Source organism: Salvelinus sp. IW2-2015, unplaced genomic scaffold, assembly GCF_002910315.2.
Source record: "Salvelinus sp. IW2-2015 unplaced genomic scaffold, ASM291031v2 Un_scaffold1200, whole genome shotgun sequence".
Taxonomy (NCBI): domain Eukaryota; kingdom Metazoa; phylum Chordata; class Actinopteri; order Salmoniformes; family Salmonidae; genus Salvelinus; species Salvelinus sp. IW2-2015.
The window spans coordinates 295281-301883 of NW_019942775.1; positions in this window are offsets into that span (position 1 = coordinate 295281).

The window sequence follows — 6603 nt, forward strand, 5'->3', positions numbered from 1 at the left end:
ATGGCGACAGGCGATGAGAAAAGTAAGCGCAAGGATGGACCTATCGTCAGACTGGAAGCGCTGAGACAGAATGGCTCCCACGCCCACCTCTGAAGCGTCAACCTCGACAATGAATTGTTTAGTGACGTCAGGAGTAACAGGATAGGGGCGGATGTAAAACGCTTCTTGAGGAGATCAAAAGCTCCCTGCGGAACCGGACCACTTAAAGCAAGTCTTGACAGAAGTCGAGCTGTGAGAGGGAGCACACTTGACCGAAATTACGAATGAAACGCCGATAGAAATTAGCGAAACCGAGAAAGCGCTGCAACTCGACACGTGACTTAGGAACGGGCCAATCGCTGACAGCCTGGACCTTAGCGGGATCCATCTGAATGCCTTCAGCGGAAATAACAGAAACCGAGAAATGTGACAGAGGAGACATGAAAGGCGGCACTTCTCAGCCTTCACGTAGAGACAATTCTCTAAAAGGCGCTGGAGTACACGTCGAACGTGCTGAACATGAATCTCGAGTGACGGTGAAAAAATCAGGATATCGTCAAGGTAAACGAAAACAAAAATGTTCAGCATGTCTCTCAGACATCATTAACTAATGCCTGAAAGACAGCTGGAGCATTAGCGAGACCGAACGGCAGAACCCGGTATTCAAAATGCCCTAACGGAGTGTTAAACGCCGTTTTCCACTCGTCCCCCTCTCTGATGCGTACGAGATGGTAAGCGTTACGAAGGTCCAACTTAGTAAAGAACCTGGCTCCCTGCAAAATCTCGAAGGCTGACGACATAGGGGAAGCGGATAACGATTCTTAACCGTTATGTCATTCAGCCCTCGATAATCCACGCAGGGGCGCAGAGTACCGTCCTTCTTCTTAACAAAAAAAAACCCCGCTCCGGCGGGAGAGGAAGAAGGCACCACGGTACCGGCGTCGAGAGAAACAGACAGATAATCCTCGAGAGCCTTACGTTCGGGAGCCGACAGAGAGTATAGTCTACCCCGAGGGGGAGTGGTCCCGGAAGGAGATCAATACAACAATCATACGACCGGTGAGGAGGAAGGGAGCTGGCTCTGGACCGACTGAAGACCGTGCGCAGATCATGATATTCCTCCGGCACTCCTGTCAAATCACCAGGTTCCTCCTGAGTAGAGGGGACAGAAGACACAGGAGGGATAGCAGACATTAACACTTCACATGACAAGAAAACGTTCCAGGATAGGATAGAATTACTAGACCAATTAATAGAAGGATTATGACATACTAGCCAGGGATGACCCAAAACAACAGGTGTAAAGGTGAACGAAAAATCAGAAAGGAAATGGTCTCACTGTGGTTACCAGATACTGTGAGGGTTAAAGGTAGTGTCTCACATCTGATACTGGGAGAAGACTACCATCTAAGGCGAACATGGCGTGGGCTTCCCTAACTGTCTGAGAGGAATGTCATGTTTCCGAGCCATGCTTCGTCCATAAAACAACCCTCAGCCCCAGAGTCTATCAAGGCACTGCAGAGAAGCAGCCGAACCGGTCCAGCGTAGATGGACCCACAAGGTAGTACAGGATCTTGATGGAGAGACCTGAGTAGTAGCGCTCACACAGTAGCCCTCCGCTTACTGATGAGCTCTGGCTTTTACTGGCATGACATGACAAAATGTCCAGCAGAACCGCAATAGAGGCAAAGGCGGTTGGTGATTCTCCTTCCCTCTCCTTAGTCGAGATGCGAATACCTCCCAGCTGCATGGGCTCAGTCTCTGACCGGTGGGAGGAGATGGTTGAGATGCGGAGAGGGGAAACACCGTTAACGCGAGCTCTCTTCCACGAGCTCGGTGACGAAGATCTACCGTCGTTCTATGCGGATGGCGAGTGCAATCAAAGAGTCCACGCTGGAAGGAACCTCCGCGGGAGAGAATCTCATCCTTAACCTCAGCGTGGAGTCCCTCCAGAAAACGAGCGAGCAACGCCGGCTCGTTCCAGTCACTGGATGCAGCAAGAGTGCGAAACTCTATAGAGTAATCCGTTATGGATCGATCACCTTGACATAGGGAAGCCAGGGCCCTGGAAGCCTCCTTCCCAAAAACTGAACGATCAAAAACCCGTATCATCTCCTCTTTAAAGTTCTGATAAACGTTAGAACACTCAGCCCTTGCCTCCCAGATAGCTGTGCCCCACTCCCGAGCCCGACCAGTAAGGAGTGATATTGACGTAAGCGATCGAGCTCTCTCTCTTGAGTATGTGTTGGGCTGGAGAGAGAAACAATATCACACTGGGTGAGAAAGGAGCGACACTCAGTGGGCTGCCCAGAGTAACATGGTGGGTATTAACCCTAGGTTCCGGAGACTCGGAAGACCAGGAAGTAGCTGGTGGCACGAGACGAAGACTCTGAAACTGTCCTGAGAGATCGGAGACCTGAGCGGACAGGGTCTCAACGGCATGACGAGCAGCAGACAATTCCTGCTCGTGTCTGCCGAGCATTGCTCCCTGGATCTCGACGGCAGTGTTGCGAGAATCCGTAGTCGCTGGTGCCATTCTTGGTCGGATTCTTCTGTTATGCAGGTGAATGAGGACCCAAAAGCGACGTAATAGAAACAGAGTCTTTATTCCAGTATCAAACAAACAATGATTCTCCTGGATATATCAAAGGTAAATCCAAAACAGGAAACTGAAATCCTCTCGTCAGTAGAGAGGAACACAGGAGACGCGACCACAGACTGCAGGTCGCTTCAGGAAGGCACAGGCCGTAGCTGACATAGACACCTGCTCACACCAGCATCTGAAGAAGGCAAAAACACGACAGGGCGGAACAAGGACACAGGAACAGCAAACATCAAACAAGAATCCGACAAGGACAGAAGCGGAAAACAGAGGGAGAAATAGGGACTCTAATCAGAGGGCAAAATAGGGGACAGGTGTGAAAGAGTAAATAAGGTCGTTAGGAGAATGAGAAACAGCTGGGAGCAGGAACTGAACGATAGAGAGAGAGAGCGGGAGAGGGAGAGAGGGAGGAGGAGAGAGAGAGAGAGAAAGAGGGAAAGAACCTAATAAGACCAGCAGAGGGAAGCACAGGGACAAGACATGATGATCAAAGACAAAACATGACATTAAGCCTGCCCATTCCATAACCCCACCAGCACCATGTTCACAACGTTGCCATCAGCAACTTGTTTCTATCTGTCTTCCACCCACGCACGCACTTGCCCACACGACGCCATACATGCTTGTCTGCCATCTGACCGTGACAGTTGAAACCGGGATTCATCCGTGAAGCGCACACTTCTCCGGGGTGCCAGTGGCCATTGAAGGTGAGCATTTGCCCACTGAAGTCGGTTACGACGCCAAACTGTAGTCAGGTCAAGACCCTGGTGAGGACAACGAACATGCATATCAGCTTCCCTGAGACGGTTTCTGACAGTTTGTGCAGAAATTCTTTGGTTGTGCAAACCCACAGTTTCTTCTGCAATGCAGGTGGCTGGTCTCAGATTATCCCGCTGGTGAAGAAGCCAGATGTGGAGGGCTGGCGTGGTTATATGTGGTCTGTGGTTGTGAGGCCGGTTGGACGTACTGCCAAATTCTCTAAAATGACGTTGGGGGCGGCTTATAGTAGAGAAATGAACATTACATTCTCTGGCAACAGCTCTGGTGGACATTCCTGCAGTCAGCATGCCAATTGCACTCCCCCCTAAAAACTTGAGACATCTGTGGCCTTGTGTTGTGTGACAAAACTACACATTTTAGAGTGGTCTTTTATTGTCCCCAGCACAAGGTGCACCTGTGTAATGATCATGCTGTTTAATCAGCTTCTTGATATGCCACACCTGTCTGGTAGATGGATTATCTTGGCATGGTAGAAATACTCACTAACAGGGACGTAAACACATTTCTGGGATCTTTAATTTCAGCTCATGAAACATGGGACCAACACATTACATGTTACGTTTATATTTTTGTTCAGTGTAGCTTCTCCTCTTCTCGCTCTCTTTTTGTCGTTCCTCTCCATAGGGAGAATGGGCGAAGAGAACAACAAAACAGCAACACTTTTGTCTTCATTTATGTTTTATCACTATCCCCTCCATCTCCGTCACCGTCATGTTCATGCCCTAACATGCACCAGACATGACAGTGTACATCACTGTCAATTTGACTATTCTATTGTATTTACACACACATTTTGTTACATTTTAGTCATTTAGCAGACTGTCTTATCCAGAGTGACTTACGGTAGGGAGTGCATACATCTGAATACTTTTTTCATACACACGCACGCACACACACAAACACATATGCACACACACATGCACGCACGCATGCACGCTCACTCACTCACTCACTCACTCACTCACTCACTCACTCACACATACACTCACTCACACACACCACTTCCACCTTTCTTCCACCTCACCACAAGCACCGTTGCTTCAGTAACCATGACAACCTGGGATGTTTTCCCTGCAAAGAAAAACAAACTAAAGTGTCTCCTATCTCCTCTCCCCTCTTGTTTCAAGAGAACCATCACTGTCACAGTGTGTGTGTGTGTGTGTGTGTGTGTGTGTGTGGTGTGTGTGTGTGTGTGTGTGTGTGTGTGTGTGTGTGTGTGTGTTTGTGTGTGTGTGTGTGTGGTGGTGGTGGTGTGTGTGCGTGCGTGCGTGCGTGCGTGCGTGCGTGCGTTGCGTGCGTGCGTGCGTGCGTGCGTGCGTGCGTGCGTGCGTGCGTGCGTGCGTGCGTGCGTGCGTGCTGCGTGGTGCGGCCTGTGGGTAGGTGTGAGGCTTGCCTCAATAGCATGAATCCACAATGGGACATCCTGTCAATGATGAGGAGAGGTGCATTAGTAGAAGGACTTATAGAGGGCTTAACATTATTATTGATGACGGGGACATCTACTGGTTACAATGGCTTTTCTTCTGTCAGCACCTCAACATCGTCTGGGAAACCCTGACTGAACAACCATGTGTGTGTTTCTGTTTTCAAGGTCAGGTTGTAGGTCAATGTATGTGTATATTGTGGTAAATCAGTGTGTGTGGGGGGATGGAGTTGAGTGGAGGGGGGAGTGTGTGTGCGCGTGTGTGTGTGTGTGTGTGTGTGTGTGTGGTGGTGTGTGTGTGTGGTGTGTGTGTGTGTGTGTGTGTGTGTGTGTGTGTGTGTGTGTGTGTGTGTGTACTATACTGTATGTAATAGTGACAACAGTGTTATGAATCGCCTTGTGTACAGAGACCATTATCAGGTTTGTTGTGAGTGTTGTGATGTGAAATATTTATTTGTGTGTGTGGAAGCATGTGTGTGTGTTTTGTCACTAACCTATCGTGTGTGTGTGTGTGTGTGTGTGTGTGTGTGTGTGTGTGTGTGTGTGTGTGTGTGTGTGTGTGTGTGTGTGTGTGTGTGTGTGTGTTGTGTGTGTGTGTGTGTGTGTGTGGTGTGTGTGTGTGTGTGTGTGTGTGTGTGTGTGTGTGTAGACGACGGATACACCCGGGAACCTGGAGAAGAACCGATGTCCATCTGGAGAACCCAGAGTACACACCAGATGGTTTTCAAATACTTCCTGGGAAAGGTCTGTCTACTCATCTCCTCTCTGTTACACACACACAACAACACACACCACACACCACACACACACAACACACACACACACACAACACACAACACAACACCACACACGCACACAAACACAAACACACACACCCCAGACCTGGGTTCAAATACCTGTGTATTTGATTAGTTGTTATTGAAATACTTATTTCTGTGAATTTTTCCAATAAAATGGCTCGAATCAACTACTCCAATAAATTGCCCAATAATGTTTGTATCATGTTTTGTGCTGCTACCATGTTGTGTTGCTACCATGTTGTGTTGCTACCATGTTGTGTTGTCATGTGTTGCTGCCTTGCTATGTTGTTGTCTTAGGTCTCTCTTTATGTAGTGTTGTATTGTCTCTCTTGTTGTGATGTGTGTTTTGTCCTATATTGATATTGTATTTATGATTATTTTTTAATCCCAGCAGCCGTCCCCATGACGGTAGGCCGTCATTGTAAATAAGAATTTGTTCTTTACTGACTTGCTTAGGTAAATAAATAAATAACAATTCTATTGGAAGTATTTTAAAGTATTTTGAAAATAATTTCCCATAAATTACTTATTTCAAATACTACTTTCAAATGCCTGGGCTAAATGTATGGGAGTGTATTTGAATCCAGCCTTGTCACTAGAAATACCAGTCGTCTTCCGACTTCCTCGGCGCTCACGAAAAAGAATCAATGGCGCAGCACTGGGATCGAACTCATAACACTCAGACCACTGCGTCATGGCAATTCACAATGTTCTACAAGCCAGGAGAGTACTCCATGATACTCGATGGAAACAGTGCCTTGTTTTTACTTATTTTACTTACTTCTTAACTTTAACCACTCGGAATTAATACTTAGAATTAACCCATTGAGTTGTTTCTGTTTTAACCCTGTAACCACATGGAATTAACCCTGAAACCACACAGGATTAACCCTGTAACCACACAGAATTAACCCTGTAACCACACAGAATTAACCCTGTAACCACACAGAATTAACCCTGTAAGTAACCATGGCAGAATTTATAATGTAACCAGCAGAAATAACCTGTAACCACGCAGA